The 27,586-nt window shown below is 47.7% G+C and overlaps 1 long non-coding RNA gene across 11 annotated transcripts in view; it reads right to left on the bottom strand.

The window, feature by feature from the left end:
• The window catches only part of LOC106559509, a 106,293-nt gene that overhangs the window by 77,951 nt on the left and 756 nt on the right, over positions 1-27,586 (bottom strand). For 5 of the 11 annotated variants that reach the window (XR_005367200.1, XR_005367201.1, XR_005367202.1 and 2 more), the window contains exons 2-3: positions 18,661-19,174; positions 17,577-17,773 (exon numbers count right to left, since the gene is read on the bottom strand). This is a non-coding gene — a long non-coding RNA (uncharacterized LOC106559509). The other 6 variants (XR_005367209.1, XR_005367206.1, XR_005367207.1 and 3 more) reach the window with 6 other exon arrangements.

The raw sequence follows: 27,586 nt of genomic DNA, 5'->3' as shown, positions 1-27,586 counted from the left end.
CCGACCTCCAAAATTATGGGAAAATAAAGTTCTGTAGTCCGCGTCACCCAGCGGGTGGCACTTTGACACGGCTGCCCTAGCAAACGATACCAGAGGAAAAGAGCAAAGCAGAAAATCCATATATCAGCAAATATGGTAAAAGCAGTTACTGAAAGTCCACCTTTTTTAAAAAAAGAAACTTTCTTTGAAGGGTCATGTACCTACAGGCAAGTATACAAATCATAAGTGTACAGTCAATGAATTTGCATCAACTAAACACATCTAGGTGACCAGCACCGGGATCAGGAAACAGAACGTGCAAGCCCCCTTCCAAATCCACAGGCCTGTTAGTTTCTAAACTATTGCCCCTGCAAACTCATATATTGAAGCCCTAACCACCAGTATTTACTACATTTGGAAATAGGATCTTTTTTTTTTAAGATTTTATTTATTTATTCACGAGAGACACAGAGAGAGAGAGAGGCAGAGACACAGGCAGAGGGAGAAGCAGGCTCCCCGAGGGGAGCCCAAAGCGGGACTCGATCCCGGGACACCGGGGTCATGCCCTGAACCAAAGGTAGACACTGAACTGCTGAGGCACCCAGGTGCCCCTGGAAATAGGATCTTTAAGAAGGTAATGAATGTTAAGTGAGGTCACAAAGCAGGGCCCTAATCCAATAGGACTGGTGTCCTTGTAAGAAGAGGAAGGGACACTAGGGAGGCACGCACACAGACAAAAGCCACGTGAGGATGGAGCGAGCAGGCAGCCATCTGCAAGCCATGGAGGAGGTCTCAGGAGAAAGCAGACCTGCCAACACCTTAATCTTGGACTTCCAGCCTCCAGAAGTATGAGAAAATAAATTTCTATGGTTTAGCACCCCCAGTCTGTGGTATTTTGTTACAACAGCCTAAGAAGTCTAATGAATACAATGCCTCTCTCCTGCTTTGATTTCATTACTTTTTATAACTGCCCCCACTTGATATAGACCAAACTGTTTACAATAATTACCTACAGTGGCACGAGGAGGAGGAGAATAAAAAGAACGATGCCTGGCACACGAGCAGCTCGGAATAAGCATCAACCTCTATGCCGTAGTGCTGAGTGAGCAAAGCAAGACATAGAATGGATTCAGGTGCATTTAAAGCACAGGTGTGCATGTCCCGGTAAAAATCTGTGCACCCGTAGGTCTTAAATTTGCCTAAACAGCCTTTGCAAAGATAGTTCAAAGCTAACTATGTTCTCAGTTACTTTGATTTTTTTTTCCAAGTAATTCTTAAAATTGTGTAAATCCTATCCACGTTGGTGTACGTAGAACTAACTTGTGCACTCTGGCCGCCACGGAGTATTTCTCATGCGCCTGCACCATAGTTTACTTCTCCGTTCCCCCCAGTGGTTTACCCCAAAGAGCCGCAGTCATCCTGCTGCCAAAGGCGATGCTGCAGGGAACGTGTTTGAACTTGTCCCCCTCAGGATCTGTGCGGAGCACCTGCGCGCCCACCAGTGCGTGTGGTTGCATTCCCTGGCCTACATTCTGCTTGGTGGCTCTCCGGGTCGCCGCGTCAGTCTACCCTCCACCAATGGTGTGCTTGAGTCCCAGGTTCCCCACATCCCGGGGAACACTTGACTTTATCCATCTGTCTAAGTTCGCCAGTCCAGGGAGTGTGAAGTGACAGTGACAAGTGACAGTTCACTGTTGTGTTGATGTGTATCTAATCCTCGGGGACTCGGAGGCCTCTTCACATACCTATGAGCCATTAAGTTTTTCTTCTCTGTGAATTGCTTGCTCATTGGTGTCCTGTTGGGTTCCTGATCTTTTCCCTAACAACATATGGACTTCCTGAATATTCTGGGTTTTAGCCACATGTAGGTTTTAGACGCCACATCTGTTTGTGATATTTATCTACGGGAGGATTTCACAATCTCAGCACTCTTGACATTTGGGCCAGATACTTCTTCGTCGGGGGTTTGTCCTCTGTGTTGAAGGATGTTTACCAACACCCGTGACCTCCACCCATTAAATGCCAGTAGCACCTCCCACCCAGCTGTGACAACCCAAATCTCTCTAGATATTGCCAAATGTCCTGGGGTATAGGGAACAAAATCACCCCCGTGTTGAGAACCACTGGTCTGTAAGTTGTCTCTCCACTGGATTCTAACCTCATTGATTAGAAACCTATAGTTTTGATTTAAAATTATAAAATTATGAATTATAAAATTCATATCGCACTTTGTGTTTTGTAAGTTTTGTTTGAAAAGACTTCATCACTTGGGTTATAAAAATCTACCCCTACATTTATCCAATCAGCTCTACTGTTTAACTTTTGACATTTAAGGCTTTAATTTATTTGGAGTCAACTTTTATTTTCCAGGCAAAGCGATGATCCAGTTTTATCTTGATATATGCAGTCAGCCAGTTTTCCAAAGCCATCTAGAGTCATTGGAACCTTTCCCGTTGATCTGTGGTGCTATGTTTGACACGTGACAAGCTACCTTATAGGTGTGGTCTGTCTCTGAACTCTCTGTCCTCTATCCATTGCTCTGTTTCCCTGTCCTTCCATCAGAATCAGGTAATCCTTCCATGACTATGACTTTTTAATATATTTTAATATCTAGGAGGCAAGTCCCTCCTCTTTTTAAAAGTTGAGTCAGCTACTTGCAGACGTTTATTTGATTCATTTCAGGACAAGTGTGACAAGTTTCTCAACATATCTGCCTGGAATTCTGACTGCAATTGCATCAGAAGATGCATCACTTCTAAAAGGACTGACATCTGTACAGTGTTATGTTATTTTATCATGAATACGGGAGAGCTCTCCATTTATTCAAATCTTCCTTTTATGTCTTTTAATTCAATTCAAAGTTTTCTTCCATGGAGGACTTGTTTATTCCCTGATAAATGAATCCCTAGGCATTTTGATAGCGCCTCTGAATGAGCCTTTCCATTATATTTTATGGCTGATATTTGCTGGTATGGAGATACTTGATACACTCTTGATTTTTAGTAGTTGATTTTGTGTCTGGTGATCTTGCTAAATCCTCTTACTAGATTTAGCTGGTTCAGTTGGCCTTCTTTGGAGATGATCATAGCCCTCTGTCCCTCTCCCCTGCTGCAGGGACAGTTTTGCACACGACTGGGGCCCCTGCAGGGGATCGGCAGTGGCCCAGGCTCACACATCAGGTTATGGCTCCTCAGTGTATACTCACCAGCTCAGCTGGGCTTCTAGGGTGCCACCCTATCAGGGAATGAGGACACAAAGAACCACATGGAACAAGTTTTCAACAGTGACATCATGTGAGTATCACAGAAGCATGGACTCTTTCGGCTCTTGAGCAGAGAACTCACCCCTTACACCTCAGACAGTCACTAAGATTCCTAGCCATTTGGCAGGGGAGGGGGTGTAGCACAGAGCCTCAAGGGGGAGATAGGAAACTTCCTGCTAATTGGGGCAAGGAGAGCTCATGCAATCAATTCAAAAGAAATTATAAGCAACCCAAGTGTCCATCAAGGAAAGAATGAATAATTACGGTGTGTCCACATGGGGAAATACTACGCAGCCGCAGAAAAAGGGTGAACAAAGGTATCCCTCCGAAAACTATCATGTTAGCTGAAAACAAAGATTGCAGAAAAACACACACCACGTGACATACTTTTATATACTTCAAACGCTGGCGAGCGATGCTGTGCAGAGGCAGATGTGCTGAGGCAGAAATGACTGGGGCTGACAAAGGCCTTATTCTAGGAACTGGTTTCTTGTTGGGTGAAGAGGAGGTGGGGAAGACGTAATAGGGAAGAGATACCCAGGGGTTTCACAGCATTGGAAATGTTTTGTTTCTTAGGATAGGTCAGGCACACTCATCTCACACAACTCTTTAGGCCTTTCTGTCTTTGAGATGTATTTCCTAATAACTTCCTGTGACCATGTTTATGCCTGAAGCTGAAGAGACAAATCGCAGGTGTCATATTTGTGAACACATCTGTCTCCCCTGCTCAGGGATGCAGGCGCACGCCCTTGAGGCCAACCGCCCAGCTAGAAGCACCCCCAGATCCCCGGCCCACCGAGTCAGGGGAGTAAATTGTGTTACACGGACACAGGACAACAATGCCAGGAAGGCACTGAATATCCTTGAGCAAAGCTGGGACACAATGAAAGTGGGATTCTTATAGGCTACCTGTAGCCCCCGAAGATCAAATAGCCAAATTTATTTTGGGTGTGCAAAGCCTTAGGTGGTTAGCACACACCCAGAGGAGCCTGCAGCCCCAGGCTGCGTGAGCAGGGCAGGTGCAAATTAGTAATTTCGGTGCGGCCACCATGCTTGGTGTGAACCCTGCACTGCTCTCCATCAAATCTACTTGTCTCAAACGGAAAACACCTGAGGACAAAACGTAGACCTCAGGCTTCTCTGCAAACCTCCAGAACCCAATTGGTCATAGGGAAGGAGCAGCTGATGTTTGCTGCTTCCAAGGAAGAGAGGACACCGTCCCCAGCCCGGCCCGGGAGATGCTGCACAGCGTAAAGGACCAGGTGGCCAAGAATATGGAACCGCGCAGCCCTCCCGCTGCAGCTGTCCTTGCAGCCTGGTAAGACACCGCTCCAAGTCTGATGTCCCATTTAGCATCATAGACTTGTGCTTCCAGTTAGTACAGAGGTGACCGGTGGGGTAGTGGCGGCCAAAGGGACGCTTTCGAAGTGACACCCTTTAGGGAAAAGACAGAGCATTTGGCAAAGCAGAGGGAGCGGTCTGTAACCCCTGGGCTGTATAAGTTTCCAAAGCTGATTCAAACCCAGAGCTCTGCTGCCAGGCGGAAAATGGGCTTTTCCCTGCAACAAGCTCTCGAAATTGTTCACAAATTGAGCACTTGGTAGAGCGAGAGGACAAGGCTGGTGACAGAAATAGGTACAGTCCCCCAGAAATAGGTACAGTCCCCCGGGTGGGAAATGTGTGTGTCTCTATTCCCAGGTGCTGTGAGAAGCACAGCCTGTGCCAGGGGCCGGGGAGTCTTGGCTGCTTAGCATCCGAGACCTCAAAGCTACAATCCGCGCCCCCAGTTTGGGGGGTGGGGTAGAGGAGGAGGGTAAATTATGTGTGGGCGCAGGTCACACTGTAAGAAGAAAACAATGCCCTCCCACCCCCCAACAACAGCCAAAAGGGGGTTGAGGGAGTTGCTTGTCGACGTTGATCAAAACTGAAAGGACAGAGGAAGCCGGAAGCCTCCGCTTCATCCCCTAGAAACTTCGGAGGGTCGCCTTCATTTAATGCGGATGGAAAAGCTGAGGTCCCGACGAGGGAAGGCACGGATTGCCCGCCGAGCTCAGGACAGGACCCGGGGACCCCCCCTCCCCTGGAGGGGAAACAGCCGAGAAGCGTCTGAGTCTTCGGTTCAGAGGGAGGATGCCTGGGAGGGTGAAGGGCCGTGCATCGAGGTGTCCGCTACCACGGCCACCGGTCCTGGAGGGGACGGCCAGCCCAGGTCCCAGGTCCCAGGACAGGAGCCGGCCCCCGGGCACGTGCACAGGAGCAGCGTCTGGGTCTCTGGGGACGGAGCACTCTCGCGTCCGGGGGCCTGGGCTGGGCCTGGGGAGAATCAGATGAGAGATGCGGTGGGCACAGCCCTTGGAAAAGCAGGGGTCCTGGCCTGGACAGAAAGGCAGAGAAAGCCAGTGCGGGGGGGGGGGGGGGGTCGGTCCTATAAGTCCCTGCTGAGACTGAGAGGCCTCAAGGCATGGTCTCGAAGCTTCCAGTCCCTCTCCTCTGAAATGGAGACCATAAATATGCATCTGGCGCGAGCTGAAGGTGTAGAAGGAGGCTCAGTAAATGTTAACTCCTGAGTCCTGAGCTAAAGACCCCCATCAGGTGCTCACAGAGGTCATCGGCCCAGACTGGCAAGACTTGGGGCTGTTTTTAGACCCCCCCCCCTTTGGCTGCCTTCATCCATATGGGGCTTCTGGTGATGGACGACCTTCTGGAGTCTGGACCAACCTGCATTAAGGTCGCTTGGCAGACTCACTCCCGGCTCTCCGATGGACCAGACAAAATCTCAGTGGGTCGTGGAACCAAGACACCCTAGGCCTTCTCTTCCCTCTCATCTCAACCTTCCCCGGCCTGTGCCAGTGACGGCATAGAAGATAGTGGGCGACAGCATGGGTTCTGGAGTCGGGCAGCGCTGAGTTCAAATCCTGCCTCTGCCTCGAATTGGCTGGATAAACTTGGCCAAGTGCCCACATCTCTAAGTCTTCGTTTCCTTTCCTGTAAAACTGCAAAAACAACAAAGACCTATTTTGCAGAGTTGTGAAGCTTAAAAGAGGAGAAGTCATCAAAGCATGGTCGGCCGGCGTTTGTGGTGGTTGCTGCTGGGAATACCAGCCCCGTGAATTCCCCCGGGGAAGGTGGCCAGGTGTGGTGAGTCTTAGTACTTAGTGCTGTGTAGTAGTGGTGTGATCCTGAGCAAGTCACTGAGCCTCCCTGAGCCTCCGTTTCCCTCCTGTAGACGGTAGACATAATGCTCCCCGGATCTCAGAAGGCTTCTGCAAAATCTAAGCAACGGAAATAAAAATGGTTAGAAGCCTCTGTGGCATGACTCCATCCAAGGATGATTATTATTCAGATGTGACTGGACTGCATCTGTAATGCTAAAATGCTTTCATCCCACAATTACCCAACATGTGGGCAGAAAAAGATGAGAATTAGTAATGAGGAAGCTCAGAGGAAATCAAAGAATTTTAAAACCTTCTAAGGGCGTAAAAACTTCACTTGAAGTAGAGCATCAGAATTTCATTTGAACTGGTTTTGTGTTGCCATCATGCTCTCTCGGCGGAGGTTTTTTGTTTGTTTGGTTGGGGGGTTTTTTTTCGTGTTTATTTTCCAAGAACGTTGGTCTTTTTTCTCTCCAGTTACCAAACACTATAAACACAAAAGCTTTAATAAGAACAATCATCCACATGATTTGTCGGAAGCCAAAATAAGAGGTATGAGACAAGACCTACGAGGCCACTCTAAAGCACCCTTGGCCATTCCCAGCAATGGGATGAAGAAATCCAGATCCACTTAACAGCATCAGCTCCAGAAGGAGCTGCCTTTTGTAGGTCTTGAAAAGTGGCTGGGAGCAGGACACTCTGCATTCCTTTTGGCCTCTCAACAACCCAAGAAGGTCAACAAATTAGGACTCATTAGCACCATCTTAGTGTGGGCCGAATGGAGTCTCGGAGGAGTGAAGTGACTTGCCCAAGGTCGTACTGCAGATGAACAGGAATGAACACTTGTGTCCCGAAAGGGCTGTCTCCACGGGCCTCCAAGCAGGCGGCCAAGGGTGACCTCCACAAAGTGCCCTCCTCTCCTACTGGAGAGTGAATGTGACTCAGTCTCCCCGGCTCAGCCTCCCCCCACACACAGAGTGGCCCAGCTGACCGCAATCGGAGCTTCTGACACCTGCTCCAGGTGGGCAGGCCTGGCTGTGACTGGAAAGCCAGAAGGTTCCGCCCCACAGTTTCCAGGATCTGACGTATCTGCCCGCTGCTCACCTGCTGAGGGAAAGCTCTCTCCCCAGACTCGTCAGCAGGTTTACGGTAAAGTCAGTCGCCTTCTGTAGCTTCCAGCCCCAGGCTCTGATTAGTCAGGTCCCCTACCGGTTCCCCTTGATTCCGGAATAGAGAGATCCCAGAAATGGGGGAAACCACTGGCATTGTTTGAGCCCCATCAGGCCCTGTATATTGACACTACCAGTACCCCAGACTTCTAAGAGTAGGGGAAAAAAATCCCAGAGACTAATCCAGGGATGGGCAAACTCTTTCTGTAAAGGGCCAAAGATTAAGTATGTCAGGTTTGGTGGATCACATCCAGGCTCTGTAGTTCATTCTTCTTTGCTTTATTTTCTTAAAGCCCACTAAGATCATAAAAATCTTTCTCTCTGAGAGCTACGCGCAAGCAAGCCAGGGGCAGGATTAGGCCCTGAGGCCATGGTCTGCGATCTCTGATTCAGCCAACCCTCCCATTGCACAGATAGAAAAAGTGAGGTCCAAAGAGTGTGTAGTGCATTTGCCCAGGGTCACTCAGTGATAAGGACTGTCACTCATACTCAGATCTGACTCTGGGGCCTCCCTGCCTCTAGAATTAAGAATACTCTATTTTATTCAATTTCTTCAAAAATCTGTTTAATCTCTAGTTTTTAACCCAAATACTTGATTAATTGCATTTTTGATATTTAATAGTACAAATGTGGTACATGAATGCAATAGGAGAAAAAAATGTTATTTAGAATCTAAACTAGCTGTGGTTGTTTCTGCCTCCCAAAGGCGAGTAAAAACATTCCCATCAGGGGCGCCTGGGAGGCTCAGTAGGTTCAGTGTCTGCCTTCGGCCCAGGTCCTGGGATGGAGCCTTGCATCCGGCTCCCTGCTCAGTGGGGAGCCTGCTTCTTCCTCTGCCCCTGCCCCTGCTGGTTCTCTCTCTCTCTCTCTCTCTCTCTCTCTCTCTCTCATTCACTTGTTTGCAAATAAATAAAACCTTTAAAAAAAAAAAAACATTCCTATCAGAGGAAAGATACATCTGTGCAGTGCCCTCTTCTCTGGCAGAGCTGGGAAGGAGAGAGAAAGGACAGACATACATTTCGAGGCCCGTCTTTGTTCTCTTGCAGTAGCAAAAAGGTGGTGTAAGGGGTGTTGAGGAAGACTGCCATTGCTCTGCTTTGTGCAAAGGGACACCCCCCACCCAGACCTAAATTGCTCTACTTAATAAAAGAAGGAGAATTGGGGGATCGAGGGTGGAGGTTCCAAGATTGGGAACAGAGAGGGAGTTAGAGGAGAAACAGGGTGGCAGAGGGACATGAGGATGCGGCACAGACGGAGTGCCAAGACGAGGAATGTCAGACGTCAGCATTAAGGGGTTTGCATTCATAGGACCTACTGTGCCCTTCACAGCCCTGGACCCCCTCCTAGAGTGTGCTGCGGACCAAAGCCCTCCTCGCACGGGCATCTCTGTGGTCGTCTTTTGAGCAGATTGAAGAGGGGCCAGGGACAGCGGGTGGCCTAGGTCGGCTTCCCCCACAGAGGCAGTCTGAGGACGGAGGGAAAAAACCCAGCAGAGCGAATCTCAGGAGACGTGGCCAGGACAGTACAAGCCTGTCCCCACCGCAGAATCGTGTGCTCCGCATCCTTCCCAGCTCCTGCTGCTGTCAGAACCCCCGGCCTGTGGGGACGACCAAGTGCCCGACCCTATTCAACATCTTCAACTTCCTGCCTCCCCCCGCGGCCAGGAAGGGCCACAAGGACTGGCCACGAGGTATAGTCCCGGTCGGTAGGCTAGCGCAGAAGAGGCCTTGCAGGGCCCCGGGAGAGCAGGTCTTTCCTGATCAGAAGGAGTGGCCCGGCCAGCAGCACCACGATCGGTTTTTCTTCCGTCTCTGACCCAGTCCGGCAGAGCCCCGGGGCGGGGGCCGTGGGGCGGCCAGCAGGACTCTGCGGGGTGAAACGGGCCTGTGCCTGCGCGACTTGCGCAGCAGCCACCACCCTCCTGACATGCTGCCAGCGTGACTGACGAACCAAATCCTTTTCCGTTTTTATTTTTAGTGACTTTTGATTGACCTAAATTTCAGGCTGCCGGCAGCTAGGGGCTACCTTGTTAGACAGCGAGGCTAAAATCTCTGACCCCAATTAGGAGCCACTTAACCCCACACTCGTTATGTAGGAAAAATAAATCCCTGATTTTTTAGGTCACTGTAAATGGAGTTTTCTGGTACCTGCTGCTAAATGCATCCTGACAGTCCCAGGGAGCCCCAGAGCTCCCACTGCCGAGGGGATCATGTGCAAGCAATCAACTCGATTTTTATTTGCATCTCAAAGGATACCAGCTGGTATCAGGGTAGGAGAATGACCCAAACAGAAGGGAAGGATGGAATGGAGCCCTCCCCTCCTTCCCTCGGGATCTCTATTCCACCAAGACCACAAAGGCCTAAACAGCCAAGGTTGGGGGAAGCTGGCAGCCGGGGATCAAAATGCAGTATAGGGACGCCTGCGGGGCTCAGCGGTTGAGCATCTGCCTTTGGCTCAAGGCGTGATCCCAGAGTCCTGGGATCGAGTCCCACATCGGGCTCCCTGGATGGAGCCTGCTTCTCCCTCTGCCTGTCTCTGGCCCTCTCTGTGTCTCTCATGAATAAAAAGAAGAAAGAAAGAAAAGAAAGAAAGAAAGAAAGAAAGAAAGAAAGAAAGAAAGAAGAAAAAGAAAGAAAGAAAGAAAGAAAGAAGAAAGAAAGAAAGAAGAAGAAAGAAAGAAAGAAAGAAAGAAAGAAAGAAAGAAAAAGAAGAAAGAAAGGAAGAAAGGAAGGAAGGAAGGAAGGAAGAAAGAAAGAAAGAAAGAAAGAAAGAAAGAAAGAAAGAAAGAAAAGAAAGAAAGAAAAGAAAGAAAAGAGAAAAAAAAGAAAAGAAAAGAAAAGAAAAGAAAGAAAAGAGAAAGAAAGAAAAGAAAAGAAAAGAAAAGAAAAGAAAAGAAAAGAAAAGAAAAGAAAAGAAAAGAAAAGAAAAAAAGAAAAAAAAAGAAAAGAAACGCAGTGTAGAGGCAGAGGTCCAGGAAGGCCGCTGGGTGCTGGCTTGGCTCCTTCCCTGGCTACACTCACCTGGGGCAAGTCACTTCCTCTCTCTGAAGCTCGTATGCCTCGTGTGTAAAGTGGAAGACAACCAAGCTCTTCCCGCCGAGCTCAAAGCAATAACTCGTAGGGCCCAACCTAGAGTAGCTGGAAATACAGTTCATACGCAGGAAAGTACTAGTGAGGAATTCCGCCGAAGAACATTCCTGGAAGTCCCAGCACCTAGCCTGAGACACACAGGAGCACCTGACAGCCTGGTCCGGTTTGCTCTCCAGGCTCAGATTCCATCTTTATTTCATTTTATTTTTTTAATTATTTATTTATTTATTTATTTTTAGATTCCATCTTGAAGTTGTAGAGCATTTCATCCACCCACCTTACTAAGGGCCAGATAGGGGACATGGGGTGGCCAGGAGCTGGAGAGGTCCAATTCTCATAAACCAAGCCCTTGGAGGGACCACATCAAGGACGTACCTAGAATGACGGTAGGATCAGTATCCACCAACAGGTGTGACCTACCTGAATCCTTATCACTGCCCCGTGGGAGGGACTTACAGTAGCCGCCCCCCCCCCATCGCAATAGGTCGGATCCGAACACAGAGCAAGTAGGGGATTAGCAAGGCTCCCAGGGTAGCTTCGAAGTGGGGAGCTAGCAAGAACAGATCCCCACAAAGAGATCCGTGTGGTAGTTAGCTCTGGATTGTTTCAGGACAGTCCCCTTGTAAAGAGGTATCATCATGACTCTCATAGAAATATGAACTCTGGGGCCCCTGGGTGGCTCAGTGGTTGAGCATCTGCCTTGGGCTCAGGTCGTGATCCCAAGGTCCTGGGATCGAGTCCCACATCGGGCTCCCCGCATGGAGCCTGCTTCTCCCTCTGCCTGTGTCTCTGTCTCTGCCTCTCTCTGCGTCTCTCATGAATAAATAAATTAAATAATTGGGAAAAAAAAGAAATATGACATCAACAGGTAGCAAAAATCCTGTTTAGCTCATTAGTTTGTGATGGAACCAGCTGGTTCATAGAATCACTTGTACACACACAAGGAGAAATGCTGCAGGAAATCACAAAAAGACACACAACTGGCTTATTCCACAGGGGGTGTGGTGAACCAACTGTATTTCCACGGGGCGAGGGCAGCCGGTGGGGTGGGGGTGGGGGTGGGGGGATCATTTGTATATCCCTGGACAAGAACCTTCCATATCGCCCTTGTACCTACAACTTGCAGGGTTTTCAAACAGTTCAAAGGCAGTGAAAGTCCCAGAGGCCTCACAGAGATACCTCGCTTTCCACTGAAGACACCCAGTCATCTTTTCGGGCCAGGGCAGCGTCACACAGCATCGGCCCCACAGCGTCAAGGCTGTACCTCCCATAGGTGTCGGTGGCATCACCCCTCACACTGGATGCCACCGCTCCAGGAAATTGAGGCTGCTCGGGAGCTGGAGAGGGGATGGAAGCACTAGGGCTGTGCGCCTTAGGACTCTCCAGCTCAAAGAGCCCGAATGCTGAAGACTTTATCTTGCAGAAGCAGAAACTGAGGCCCGGCGAGGAAGGGGTTTTTCCCCAAAGGCAGAGCAGAGCCGGGCACTTTTGAAGGCAGAGAGGCTGAGAAAGGAGATCCCAAGGGGCTACTCGGTCCCCTGGCCTCAGGACAGTGACCCGGGAGCCCGACCCCTTCCTGTCCCTCCCGGTTCTTTCCCTCCCAGAATCGTCTTTGCAGAAGGGGGTGGGGGTAATAACACCTCCCTCCCTGAGCTGTGGGATGCGAGGGTGAAATGGCATGATTTGGATAAAGTGCCTCCTAGCAGGTGCTCCACTGAAGTCACTTCCCTTCGCCCTCCTGAGTGGCCCTGTGACCCCAGGGCAGTGACAGGGGTCATTCTGCTTTCACTCCCCCAACGGGTTGCAACAAAACAGAAAGACCGCAGCTTCTCGCCCAGGATGAGTCACCCGCCCCTTTCTGGCCCAGATTCAACTCGACTGGCACGGCCTCGGGCTACCACCGCATTTCCTGTGCCAGGCTGGCCCATTAAGATCCATTTTGAGGAAAGCACACAAAAAAAGAAGCAAGCGCACAAAAAATTAAGTGTACAGGGCCTCCCGCCTGGAGGGGCCCCGGAGTGGGGCTCAGACGGTGGGTGGTGGAGACAGCCAGGCAGGCAGCGGTGGGAACGGGGGGCACCCAGAGCCCCGGGGAGCCGCCCCCCCGGCCCAGGGAAGCCGCAAACAGAGACACCGAGTTTGTTTCCCAGCAGGGTGAAGTCGGCATGACCTTCAAACAGCCCGCAGGGCAGGGCTCTGCGCGTCTTCTGGGTCCTGGTATGACTGAGCACCCGTCACATAACCCTATTGTGAGCAACCAGGTCTCGGTTCTCTGCCACAGTCTCAATTTCGGGGCATCCCTAATCTCCCTCCGCAGGGGCCCCAGGCTAGAAAGTGGTGGGGTTTTGTTTTGCTTTTTTCCGACATGCATCCTCGCCTCCAATGGGCAACGGGGCCTTTCCCCTTCTCTGGGAGGACGAGCGGACAAGGGCATCGAGGTGGGACAGGAAAAGACCCCGAAGCTTCGGGACCCAGCCGGTGGACTCCCGCGGGGTCAACTGGAAAAGCCACCGCAGGCCCAATCCCGGTGCCTCCAGGACTGATGAGGACGCAGGCCCGGGAGGAAGACACTCCGGGGTCCGCAGAGCAGCGGCTCTTCCCAGGCACTTGAGAAAAACCGACCCTCTTTTGCCAGATGAGGAAGCAGGACACGCAGCTAAGCCGGGACTAGAAGCCACGTCTTCCAGCACAGACGTCGGCCGTAGCGGTGGGGATCTGAGGTCAGAGGAGGGAAAAGCATCAGCCCGGGCACAGCAGGTGACCAGCGGGGCTGGGATGGGATCCTGGGGGGGGGGGGGGGGGTGGCCCAGGGCAAAGCTCTTCTCACTCCACCACCTGGCGCCTCGCCTTGGAGATCTCCAGCCACAGAAGCTCCATCTGTGGCCCCACAGGCAGCTCTTCGCAGCTCAAGGATGGCAAAGAGGTTTCCTCTCTATTTCTCCTCGAGGGTGGGTGGGCAGTGGTTGCGTGGATCTCCTTGTCGAGAAGACCTTGGGTGAACGTGAGCTCGCCAGGGCAGAGGGCCTTGCTGGGCCGGGTCGGCCGTGGGTATCGGAGGCAGACCGGCCACTCTCGACTCCCAGATGCCATTTTCACTCCCTTTTCTCCCACGATGAAGGGCATTCCCGTGGGCAGACCATGGAAGTGGCAGGAGCAGTCCAATCTAGAGCTTGGTCTACTCCTTGAGGTTGACAATAAGACAAGTGGACTTCCGACTCCTGAGATCTGCCATCTTGAGAGAATTCCAATCTCTCTTGGAAAAATCAAAGTTCATCACTGGAGTCCACTGCTATGCTGGGACGTGAACGTCTCCCCCAGTGCTTCCCACCATGGGAATTTAACACACTTCTCCATTGGGGGGTGGATGACTGCTCCCGATTCCTCCTGGCCCTGTAATTATTATTAGGCCGACGTATTCTTTTTGTCTTGTGACTTGACACTACCCCTGAGTAGAAAAGGGAAAGTATGCAACAGAGCCCGTCAACTCCGGACTTGGCCGTAAGACTTGCTTTAGCCGATGGGACATGGGTGGAAGTGACAGGGTGTCTGTTCTGGAAAGCCACCTTAGGAGGCACCTTGCGCTTCTGCTCACGTCTTTTCAACTCCTGCTGTTTGCCATGATAAGAGTTTCCCCCAAGTAGTTTCTGCCCTCATTCAGTTCATGTCCCTAAAACAAAGACATGGGAAAGGGAAGTCCCAAAGGGACTCCTTTCCTATTGTTAGCACTGTTGATCCAACAAGCTAAACCCAGTAGAGCCACGTGAACTGACTGCAAATCTGTAAGAAAAATACATGCTATGAGCACCTGGGTGGCTCAGTGGGTTTGGCGTCTGCCTTTGGCTCAGGTCATGATCTCAGGGTCCGGGGATCAAGCCCGAGATTGGGCTCTCTGCTCAGTGGGGACCCTGCTTCTCTCTCTCTCCCTCTGCCCTGCCCCCTTCTTGTGTGCTCCCTCTCTCTCTCTCTCCCTCTCTCTCTCTCTCAAATAAATAAATAAAATCTTTTTTTAAAAAAAGAGAGAGAAATACGTGTTATTACAAGCCACTGGTGGGGGGAGGGTATTTACTCTGCAGCCTTATCAAGCAAAAATAATAATAAAACACAGACTGTTCTGTAGGTTATTTCATCCAAAACAATCTTGAAATTTAATCCATATTCTCGTATCACGTAATACAGAAAAATGGCCCCATTTTAATAATTTATATAGATTGTGAATTGACACCATGGCATCTAGCTTGCACATCGGTCTCTCATGTAAGAAAGGGTTCAAGCTTCCCTTGCAGCAGCAGAATGCTTTGCACACAATCTTACATGTGTCCCCAACCTGAAGTTGATCAGAATTTGAGCTGCTTCCAGCTTGCTGCTCTGGGGGACCCTGTGCGGGAGCCACGGCCCTTGCGGTTCGGCCTCTGTCTGGTCCCCTGGGCTGATAGCTACACGGGGCGCGGTTCTGGTCATGGGGACACTGAAGGCTAAAGAAGGAGAAGGGATTCTCTGCGGAGAATGAGAAGGCCATGCGAGGCTAGGGTCCCTGAAGACTCCCTCCAAACCAATACCCTGGAGGCAGTCATGTTCATCCTGTTTAGAAGAACACAAAATACAGCGGAGAAATCATTCCGAACCGTGGTCCAGAGGCAAACCCAATCGTGGCCGCTGTCGGCAAGTGAGGCCAGCCTGTTGCTTCTCTCCGAAGAAGTGAGAGACTCCAGATGCCAAGTTGCGGCTCCAGAAATCAGCAGGTGCCTCTCCTGTACTCGAAGGCATCGTTCTGCCCACAGGCTCCACTGTCCCACGTGAATCAGAGTGACAGGACCGGAGTCCCCGGGCCACACTTCTCCTGAGATCCATTTGCCCTCTGATCAGGGGAGATTTGAGGGCCCCCCGCCCCCCGGGAGCTCGTCCATCTCACACCTGTCGGTGCCAGATGCTAACACCTTCAACCTCTTTCCCGCCCTGACTTCATAATAACGTGGGATCACACACCAGGCACCAAGGCAAAGAAGGCATCCCTGCGATATTCCAGGGCCAGCCACGGAAGAGAGGGCTGGGAAGCCTGAGACAGAACGAGACAGGCCCCGGATCTACGTAACAAACTCACAGGGGTCGGGCTGAGTGTGCTCAGGTGGCGAGCGCAGGAAACGGCTCCCCGTCCACGTTCCCCTGGGGCAACATTATATGACATTGTTTTCTCTCTCTCTGAAAGCAGAGGGAGACAAATTACGTCTTGAATTAGGGCTTCTAGGAACTGGCAAGTCACCGTTTAAAGGGACATGAACTGTGTAGGAGGGAGGAAAGTGAGCTGACACCATGTGCAGCGAACCAAGATGAGGATCCCATGTTCCAGGTGGTCCTCTGACGCTCCTGCAGGCGAGTCTCGTTCCCCTTCCAGGCCTCAGCGTTCCCCAGAATTTAAGGGTGGGGAAGGATCAGAAACACCCAGCTCAGGCATTCCGAATTCAGCTCCCCAGAAATTGCCCTGCTTTGGTGCCCTTACCCTGGACCCTCAAAAACCAGCAGGATCTGCAGGTGCCAAGGCGTTGGACCTGATTTTGTTTGTGTTTAAACCAACAGCAAACAAAGCATTTACTTGGTGTTGAAGATTCAAGAAAACTGCCAGAACCGCCTCTATGACAGAAGGAAAATGGCCAAGTGTGTTCATCTCCAACGCCATCGAAACAAATTTTCCCCCGACTTTGAGGAAAGCATGGTCACGCTTTAACTGCTAACTCGCTTGCATCAACTATTATGAAACTTAAAATCGTTAATTTTCACATTAACGATGTTTGGCTTTAATTCCCACACTAACCATCATGTTGTGACTTTGATTTCTCCTCCAGCCATCATTTTATGACTTACACAAATATTTAAGCATTACTGTGAAAGTAGTTAAAACTGATGATCAAGGATCCTTAATACATTGCATAGAAAACGAAATTACCAAAGTCATTAGCAGCCGGGGAATGTTCATCTTCTTGAAGAATATATTATCAGGGGGCGCCTGGGTGGCTCAGTCAACTGAGCGTCCAACTCCATGTCGGCTCTGGTCGTGATCTCAGGGTTGTGAGATGGAGCCCTGCCTCAGGCTCTGGTGCTGGGCCCCTCTCCCTCTGTTCCTCCCCTTGCCCCCACCTCAAATAAATAAATAAATATTTTTTTAAAGAAGAGAACATATATTATCAGGAGTTCAAATATGCAAACTGAGAGAAAATGTATTTTTTTGTAGCCTCCTCTCCTGCTGACAAGTACTGAGATACTTAGCAATCGCCCAAGGGAAGCTCATATTTGTGGTGTTATTTTTTTCTGACTTGGCAGAGGCAGCACTGAAACCCAGGTCCCTTGCTTCCCAGTTCAGTTCTCAGGCCACAGCACAACTGTCTTCATGTTATGAATTAGTTCTCTCTGAAAAGGCTTCTTGTCTCCAAAATAGGACTCTTCCCAACCACGAGGTAAAGCTTGTGAAGCCTTTCGTAATGACTCACGCAGAAGCAAAGATTCCCCAGCACAGAAGCAAGTCATAATATAAACACCCCACAGCCCGGGGCTGTGACAAAGCTCCAGCCCCTGTGCGCCATGGGCAGTCCCCAAACCAAGATGGCCCCAGGGCGGCTAACCCCAGGGAGCACTAGAAACTCAGGAAAATGCCCTCTAGTGCCTCCTTTGCCCTCATCACAGACGTAGTGAATAGAACTTCCTCCCACCGTCTGTCTTTTTTTCCCTCTTTCCGTCCATCCCTCTATCCCTTCTGTTGTCCATCTGCTGTAGATTGGATCCACTAAGGCCCCAAGTCTCATCCCTTCCTACGCTCATACGTTTGCCACGTAACAGTGAAGTGCTCTCCCACTCTGTCTTTGGGTCCTACCCTGAGACTTGCTTTGGCCAGTGGGATGCTCACAGACACATCACGTGCAGAAGCAAGAAAAATTACCTGCATGTTTGTACTCAATTATTTGTGGTCTCTTCCATAAGTGGGGGCTGGCCTGCTGGGATACGAGAGACACATGAAGCCGAGTCAAGTCCCCACAGCTACACAGTCACAGCCGCCCATGATGACCCAGCAGCTGGCCAGCTCCCCAGACGGGCGACCAGCTCAGGCAGTTTCCACAGAGCTGACTAGCTGACAACCTGAGACATGAGTGATAAACAGGCATTGTCATAAGCGACTGAGGTTTTGTGGTTATTTATTACTCAACACGACCGTGGCAATAAATATTTGATACGAGACCCAGCAACGTTTACCAGTGTCTTCTATGTCCTATGCTGACTTGTGAACAATAGAGGAAAATCAGTCATGGCCCTTCCTCTTGGGACTCCAGTTCTGTCCCTGACCCCAGGGACAGAACGTCTTTTTATCTAGGAGGATCTTGTCCCCCCATCCCCTAGCAGAACTCTCAAGGCCTAACTCCTGGCCTCTTAACAACAAGAAAAATGATCTGAAGGCAGAATGAAGTAGCAGAATCTCATTAAGGACAAGGTCCAGGTGCGAATGACAAATAACTTTTTAGGAAATAACGGCTGGGGAGAAAAAAAAAAAAAAAAGGAAATAACCACTGTTAAACACACATGCTTTTATTCTCCCATAAAAAAAAAACCCAGAGGTGGGCATTCCAGGGATTGTTTAACGTTCTGCAAAGCCATCCAGGGTCCTTATCTGGATGCCATCCTCAACGCGCCTTCCACCTCCATAATCTATGATAGCTACTCAAGCTCCAGCTATCACCTGCACATTCCAGCCAGCAAGATAGAGGAAGGACAAAAGAAGGTTTCCAGAGGTCACACAAGACACTACCACTTATATGTCTATTGGCCAGAACTTTGTCTCATGGCCACCTCTACTGCAAAGAAGACCGGCTTTGTAAGCCTAGTCACAAACTGGAGCTTCTATTACGAAGAGGGAAATGGAGGATGGAAATTGGGAAACAACTAGTAGTTTCTACTCTAAGTATAAACAGGTTTTAGATCAGAAAGACCTAGGTCCATATGACAGCTCAACCGGGGGCTCAACCTCTCACCTGGGAAGATGCTTTGCTTCTTCAGGCCTCAGCATCCCAACCTATATATAATGGGATGAGGGAAAGAGTAGGTCCACATGGCCTCTTAGGTCCCTTCTGGCTCTTTCCTTTCCAGGGTCATAGAGTGAAGATCCTGATGAGGTCTGCCTTCCGTCAGATGCTCACAGAGACACACCTGTTTATACCCCCAGGTGACATTTCCTCTTCAGTCTGAAAGCATTTATGGAACTGAAAGGTGAGCATCCAGCACAAACCTGTGTCGGACATAGAGAGAGAGCTACGTGAGCTCTCTCATGGCTGCTCCTCAAGTCATATAGACGTGGCTGTCTTGGGGGCCTAGAAGCTTCTCGGTGCCATAACCCTCAGGCACCCGGTAATGGTCAGAGAACAAAGATCTGATTATGCTGTTCAACTCGTGCCCGGGACCCATTACAAGGGAGCTATGTGACTCAAAAAGATTTGAGAAGGGAGCAGTCAGATATTCAAAATCCAGCCAGGTGACATTTATGTGGCCCTGTATGGAGTGAGAAGAGAGAAAAATATATTTTAATTTACCATCAAATTATATAGCCTATATGTGCACTTTATACAGGGAAGAAACCTTTGCTTAGAGTCTTATTAAGACCTTCTACGAGTGTTATAAAGCCTCACAGTTCTGTGATTTTCTTTCCAAAAAATGCCTAGACCTATGGGCTTTGTCTTTATCCACCTGGAAATCATCATTACTGGCTTTGTGGCAGACGTTATTACACTCTGATAAATTAGAGTCATTTCATTTCCAACTCATAAACCCTCTTACTTTGAGATTCAAATATGTATTTATCTCTCCCCTTGGGAGAAAAAAAAAATCAGAATGGCACGGAAATCCAGGGCCAGCAGAATGCTCTGTTGGCTGCAAAATTCATGGCTGCCCTGAATTTCACATGAAATGTCCAAATAACAAGAACAAAACTGGCAACGTTAGGTATGGAATGTCGACCCAGAACTTTGGGTTCAAGGTCTCAAAGAATCCTTTAAAAACTCAAAGAGGTATGATAATCCCATTTTTAGACTTGGAACATTGAAGCTCAGAGAAGCCACACAACACGTCCAAGGTCACACAGCCAACACACAGCTGAGTTGCGATTCGTACAATAGCTGGCACATCGTTAAGACTCATAAATGTTACTATTATGCTGACTCCCCGTGAAATGATTCTTGCCTATTTGGGCAAGGTGGTCGCAAGGTGGGCTCGACCCCATGCCACGCTGACTGCCGTGGGAGAAGCCCATACACTCTCCTGCGGGGTTCCAGCCCCCCAACCAGAACCAGAGGATTTGTCTCCTATGTTGCTGGTTTCTGAGACTGTTGCATTTCACTGTTTAGGGTTTCATCAGAACAGTCTTAAGAAATCATCTCTTCCATATCCCCAGGGAGCTAAGAATCTACTGTCTTGGAAATCAGTTATAAGGCCAAGTGAAGAACTTGAAAAGGGTGGAACCTCTCGGTGGCCTCAAACCTTCCTTCACAAAGAGCAGCTTCTCATTTATCCCCGGAGACCACGGATGAAGCACATTCGGGTGGTCAGATGTTCGAGATGGAAAAGTTGCTGCATGTTACATACGGATGCACCATCACTGCTAGTACCTATTAGCAGACAGAGAAAACCCTGGAAGAATGGATGTAGATACACCAGTAGATAAATCTACTGACTTGGAAACCTTGAATCTCCTTCTTGATTATTTTGAAAAAAAAAAAATTTTCTGCAACACTTGGTGTTTGCCTTATAACACAGTGCTCTTCTGTCCCCCTGTCGCTTACCACCATGCGAGCGTATGTTTTCTCACATCCCCTCTGTTTACATCTTTCAAGCAGCAAGGCAGCAATATATAGAGATTCTTACTCAAATCCAGTTATATTTATGCACCATCCCCCGGGTATATATGGCGCTGCACATATATGGGATCTGTGTGTACCATATGGAGATACAATAAATGGCCTGGCCATTCAGAGGCCAAAAGTTTGTCCACTTATCATTCAATCTCGTTACGCCATCCCCTCTGGGTCAGGTAAAGTGATGGAGCCTCGTGAGCATAAAAGCTCACAAAGGCAGCACAGCGATGTGGGTGGCCACATCTCCAGAGCCGGCCTGGTGTGACATCAGGGAAAGCACAGGTGTCCCTCCAAAACACACCATGCGGTGCAACAAGCAACTTGATGCACACGGTTCTTCTCGCCCTAGGCAAGGTGGGAATTGTAGGTGCCATTTTAGACATGAGCAAATGAGACCCAGAGAAGGGAAGTGATTTGCCCTGAGTGGGAAGAGCAGAAGTGTGACTCCACCTAAGGCTGAGTAATCTTCGGAGCCATGGACCTCCCGGATGACTTGGTGTTAAGGGGAAAACATTCTTGGGAGGAATGGGGGAAGCCCACATTTTGCCTCTGCATGGCATGCGGCCCTACACTACCCAGGGCTCCTCTGTGTCTACCCACTCTCCTAAAAGGGGAGGGAGGAAGAGTATAACTCAGAGCCAAGCAGGATTGCCCACCAGAGTTCCTGAGAAATGACCTGCCACTGTCGCGTGGCGCCTCAGGTGACAGAGAGCGGCCAGGGGCATGCATCCCCTCTTCGGAAGCGCGGGCCCCTCAGCTGCGGCCCCAAAAGGCTCAGAACGAAGCCCTCTGTCTCTGCACCATGGTAAATCATGCCACTGTGAAGTTTCAGTGTAACAAAGAGGTGATTCAAGTATGACTCAGAGCAACCATAGAATTTCAGAGATGTTCTCCTGGACCACAGCAAGTACAGTGATGCGAGCTCCGTCTTCCTGCTCCAGCCTTTGTACTTGGTGTCAGATCTGAGTAATAAGTGATATATTAAATGACTGGTGACAGTCCTAACCCTTCCTTCCTCCCCACCCCCACCACACTCAGAAGCCAGCCAGTGTGACAAAATTTCAATACCAAAACCTCCACCGAGAACAGTGAAACTTGTCTTCTCTTCATTTTCCCACAAGTCTCAAATTGATACTGGAAATTTTTTTTCTTTGTCTCCAGCGTAATCGAAAAATGTGTTTTTATTTAGAAGCAATCCAAAAGTCAAACCTATTTTTAGAATGTGAATTTACAGAGGATTTTTCCAAAGGGTTCTTAAGTATCGATTGTGTAAGAGCTACAAAAGGGTTTTATTTGTGACAATCGCCCTGGAGCTTTGAAGGGCGCCCAGGGGTTAGGATTCCTGGAAATTGAGAGGCCTAAATCCTTTGAAAGAATAAACCAAATTTCCAGCTCAAACAGTATGGACAAGAGATGAGTTCACGTTCAAAACAATGCTCTTCCACAAGCTTTGTAGAGGGGAACATGAGTGCATCCCATCACATTTATTATGTAGGTCACACAACGAATCAGCAACTGCTTGCAGGCCATACAGAGTGGGGATCACCTAAGAGTGGAGATCTCTCCCTTCGTGTAAGTGGATGGACTACAGAGGTATGATTTCTCTTAAATGTGGAAACTAAAAAAAACCAACAAACTAAACCAGCTCATGGGTACAAAGAACAGATTGGTGCTGGGAGTTTGTGAAATGGGTGGGGGGAGTCCAAAGACACAGACTTCCAGTTATAAAATAAATAAGTCATGTACGGCATGGTTATTATAGTCAATAACACTGTATTGTATATTTGGAAGTTGCTAAGAGAATACATCCTACATCTTAAAAGCTCTCATCACAAAACAAAAACAAAAACAAAAACAAAAAAAACTTGCAACTACTCAGGGTGACAGGTGGCAAATAGACTTACTGCGGCGATCATTTCACAATGTACACAACTATCAAATCATGAGGTTGTACACCTGAAACTAATACAGCGCTTCTTGTCGATTATATCTCCATAAAAATAAATACGAATAAAAGTGTAAGGACTAAAAAGGGATTCTCTCTCCCATAATGGGATTTAGTGCTACATAATATCATGCCCATGCTCAATCTCACATCATTCTACTCCCCACCCAGGGACTGGGCTGCACACCTCGGGAAAATGTAGTAGTGATGCCCACACCTAGCAAACATCCTGAGGTCTCTGAATGATCAGAGCTCTCATTCAAACAGAAGTAGACTTAAGGGCACCTGGGGGGCTCAGTTGGTTAAGCATCTGCCTTCAGCTCAGGTCATGATCTCAGGGTCCTGGGATCGAGTCCCATGTCAGGCTCCTCACTCCGCAGGGAGCCTGTTTCTCCCTCTCCCTCTGCCTGCCCCTTCCTCTGCTTGTGCGCGCACTCTCTCTCTCTAATAAATAAATAAAATATTTATTTTAAAAAAGAAGTAAACTTGAAAGAAAGTGGAGTGAGCAATCTATCTTTCCTCTCATGTAGACAGTACTTTGTGTCTGTAAAGAGAATTTGTGCCCCGTGTCTCACTTAACCACAGCTGTTTGCCAACCACCCTAAAACAGTCACTTATGATCATCATGTGTGAGTTGCATGGGAGTTGACTCATCTCAGCTGGGCTTAGCTAGGGTGCTCATCTGGAGTGACCCTGATCTGTCTCTCATCCTCTTCCTGAACTAATGGGCTAATGGGGTCATGTTCTTTTGTGTCAACGGCAGGAGCAGAAGTGGCTTGAAATTCTAATACAATCCTTTTTGCCCATAAACCATGGACCAAAACGAGTCACTTAGTCAAGTCCAAAATCAGAAACAAGGAAATATACTCTGCCCGTGTCGGTGCCGTGGCAAAGGTACAACCATGGACAGAAGTAACTCTTAAAACTCAATCCAACTTTCAAATGGGCAAAGGAATCGACATTCCTCCAAACAAGATATACAAGTGGCTAATATATACGCGGAAAGATGCTCAACATCATCCGTCATTAGGAAAACACAAATCAAGCCATAGTGAGATGCTACTTCATACCCGCTGGGATGGCTAAAATAGAACACAGATAACAGCAAGTGTTGCCAAGAGCGTCAAGTGAACGGAACCCTCAGACATTGCTGGAAGCTCTGCAAAACAGCACTGCCACTCTGAAAACAGGTGGGCAATGTCTCAAAGTGCTAAACATAGAGTTACCATTGACTCAGCAATTTTACTTCCAGGTATATATAAAATATATATTATTATTATATATTATATAATATAAAATATACATTATATAATTATATATAATTGGCATTATAATATATAATATATATAATATATAATTGGTATTATATAATTATATATATAACTATATATATATAATTGGCATGTGATCGGTTTTAATCTCCAAGAAAACCGATCACATGCAAATTGAAAGACTTACAAGCATTCATAGTGATATTCCACAGCCCAAAAGTGGAAACAACTCAAATGTCCATCAACAGGTGAACAGATAAAATAGGATATGTTCATATAAAGGGAACATTATTTGAAAAAAGAAATGAAACCGAGATGGATGAACCCTGAAAAGGGTTATGATGAGTGAAAGAAACCAGACACAAAAGACTACATACTGTAGGGTTCCATTTCTATGAAACGTCCAGAACAAGCAGCTCCGTAGAGACAGAAAGTAGGTTCGTAGTTGCCAGGGGCTGGAAGGAAGGGGAACAGAGAGTGGCTGCTAATGGGTATGGAGTTCCTTTTGGGGTAATTTAGGAATCAGACCGTGGTGATAGTGGCATGACCTTTTGAATGTACGAAAAACTGAATTTTCCAGAAGTGTGAATTTTGTGGTATATGATTTATATCTCAATGAAGCTATCATTTTAAAAATGAATTTTTTAAAGAATCCAATTAGAAAATGGGCAAAAGGCACAAAGAGACATTGTACCAAAGAAGACGCGTGGGTAACTAATAAGCATAGTAAAAGATATCCCACATCATTAGCCACTGGAAACCTGTACATGCGCTCACAGTGAAAACCAGATCACACCTGGCTAAATGGCAAAAAATAAAAAATAGTGGGGTGGGGGGCGATCCCACTGGAGCAGATACAGAAAAATAGGATCCTTCATTCATAGGAATGAAAAATGGGACGGTCACTCCAGAAAATATTTTGACACTTTATTTCAAAACTAAAAATGGAGGGTACCTGGGTGGCTCAGTTGGTTGGACGTCTGCCTTCGGCTCAGGTCATGATCTTGGGGTCCTGGAACTGAGGAGGGCCTACTTCTCCCACTCCCTCTGCTGCTCCCCCTGCTTGCTCTCTCTCTCTCTCTCTCTCTCTCTCAAATAAATAAATTTTTTAAAATCTTTACAAAAAAACAACTAAAAATGGATTTATCATACAATCCAGCGATTACATCCTGGGGCATTTATCCCTCAGAAATGAAGAACTTATTTTCACATAGAAAATAATACTTGAGTGTTCATAGTAGCTTTGTTTGTGACAAAGACCAGGAACCATTCAAACATCCCTCAATGCGTGAATTGTTAAACACACATGGATTACGACTCAGTAGTCATGAGGAATGAACTACTAATACACCCTGTACTCGGATGAAACTCAACAAAATTTGGCCCAGTGAGAACAAAAAGAAAAAAAAAACAAAAACATAAAACAAAAACAAAAACAAAAAAAAACAGCAACCTGAAAAAGATACATGTATACTGTATGTTTCCATTTATGTGACATTCATGAAGTGACATAACTACAGAAATGGAAGATCAGTGGTTTCCAGGGGTTAGTGATGGTGGGGTGGGAGGGTGGGTGTGACAACGGGGGTAATGCACAGGAGCCTTGTGGCGACCGTAGTTAAGTGTCTTGATTGTGGTGCATTCACACGAGCCACACATGTAATGAAATGACACACAGCCACGCACAGCACACATGTACTATGGATTGTAGCAATGTTAATTTCCGGGTTTTGATTCTTTTAAAAAAAAAAAAGATTTATTTATTCATGAGACACACAGAGAGAGGCAGAGACACAGGCAGAGATACAAGCAGGCTCCCTGCAGGGAACCCGATGGGGGACTCGATCCCTGGACCACGATCACGTCCTCAGCTAAAGACAGATGCTCAACCGCTGAGCTACCCAGGTGTGCCCCTGGGTTTTTATTCTGTTTGTGACGCAAGATGTTAACACTGGGGGAGTCTGGGTGAACGAGGTTCACGGGATCTCTCTGCACATTTTTTACAACATCCTGCAAATGTGCAATTATCTTCCTCTTTTTTTTTAAGATTTTATTTATTTATTCCTGAGAGCCCCAGAGAGAGGAGGCAGAGACATAGGCAGAGGGAGAAGTAGGCTCCCTGCGGGAAGCTCGACGCGGAACTTGATCCCGGGACCAGGATCACGCCCTGAGCCAAAGGCAGGCGCTCAACTGCTGAGCCATGAGCCACCCGGGGATCCCTGTGTAATTATCTTCCAAACAGAAGTATTTAAAAGCCTAAATTTGTCCTCATCCAAAATGTGCTCCTCTTCCTCAATTTTTTCATTTCATATCCACAGATGGGAAAGCCAGACACAGAGGCATCAGCCCATACTCCTCCTTATCCATCCCTGTCATCATCAAACAATAATAATGGTGACGATGGTGACAACGAAAATAATGAAACAATATTTATGGAATACTTCTTCTCTACCCTCCTGCTTACAGCACACATGGCCTCATCATCAACTCCTCACCTCAACTCTGTTACCTTTAAAATGATTTTAAAGGTAAGGAAATGAGGGTTCCAGGGGCTAATAACTATGGCCAAGGTCCCACAGCTTTCATACATATGTAAACGTTCGTGGATGAAATAACCAAGTTCTATTTATATAGATCCAATAGATGTGTTTACAATGGCACATTACATAAAACCCATTAATTCAGATGTACTGCTACCCTCACCCGCTCCCTGAAATAATTCCATTTAAATGCTTCACAGACATCTTTAACATCCCTTCATCTAACACAGGTTTCCCAAGTATATTGTCTCGATTTCTAATTTGAAAATAGTGCTTTTGAGCCCATAGACAATGCTGTCCTTGAAAAAGCTAAAAGGACCCATTTAGACAACATTAAGGATAAATTTAGGTTTTTTAAAAAAACTTTGCTATGTGGTTCTCACACTCAGCTATGTTGTTCAGTGGTTCTCAACACTGAAAGAGAATTAAAATCAGAACGAGCACTGGGTGTTACACTATATGTTGGCAAATCGAACTTCAATTAAAAAAGTGAAAGAAAAAAATGCTCAAAGCAATAAAGTCAAATTCTAACCCCTTAAAAAAGAGAGAGAATTAAAATCATACTGTATTTAAAAGGACAAGGACAGGTCAAAAAAAAACATACGGTATTATATAAACCTCAAAGTTGCTAAGACTAGATCTTCATCGTGCACGACGCAAAAAGGACACGATAGTTATGTGGTGTGATAAGGGTGTTTGCTAACGCTCCTGTAGTAATACTGTTGTAACACATTGATGGAGCAAGCCAGCACGTTAGACGCCTCAAACTTACACGATGTTCTAGGGCAACATTTTAATTGGGGAAAACACCTGGGGAGCATTAAAAACTATCAAAGCCCACAGAGTGAGTCTGCTGGCCTGGAGTGGACACGGGGTGTGGCACTCTTTCAAGTTCCTCTCGTGATCCCAAGTGTACCCTTGAGCTGAGAACCACTTGTTTACAGGCATTGCGATCTCCACAGTGTAATTCTGTGGGTCGCAGTCTTGTTCATACACAAGAATCGCCTGGAAAGCTTTGTAAAAATCCTGAAGCCCAGGATCCACTCCCCACTCCCCTCCCAATAAAATAAATAGATAGATAGATAGATAGATAGATAGATAGATAGATAGATAGATAGATAGATAAATACATACATAACTAAATAAAATTTTAAAAATCAAAAAAAAAAAAAAACCTCTAATTTAGTTAGGCCTCAAGGCATTCTTACATTTCAAAACCAACTTAGAGAGACCTCTTCCGCAGCCAGAGTTGAGAACCTGCCACTTACGGGGACCGCTTTGTAAGTGAGGTTCAAAGG

The sequence above is a fragment of the Canis lupus genome, chromosome 11 (genome assembly GCF_011100685.1).
Source record: "Canis lupus familiaris isolate Mischka breed German Shepherd chromosome 11, alternate assembly UU_Cfam_GSD_1.0, whole genome shotgun sequence".
In the NCBI taxonomy this organism is placed as follows: Eukaryota; Metazoa; Chordata; class Mammalia; order Carnivora; family Canidae; genus Canis; species Canis lupus.
This window is presented reverse-complemented; position numbering and strand designations above follow the sequence as displayed.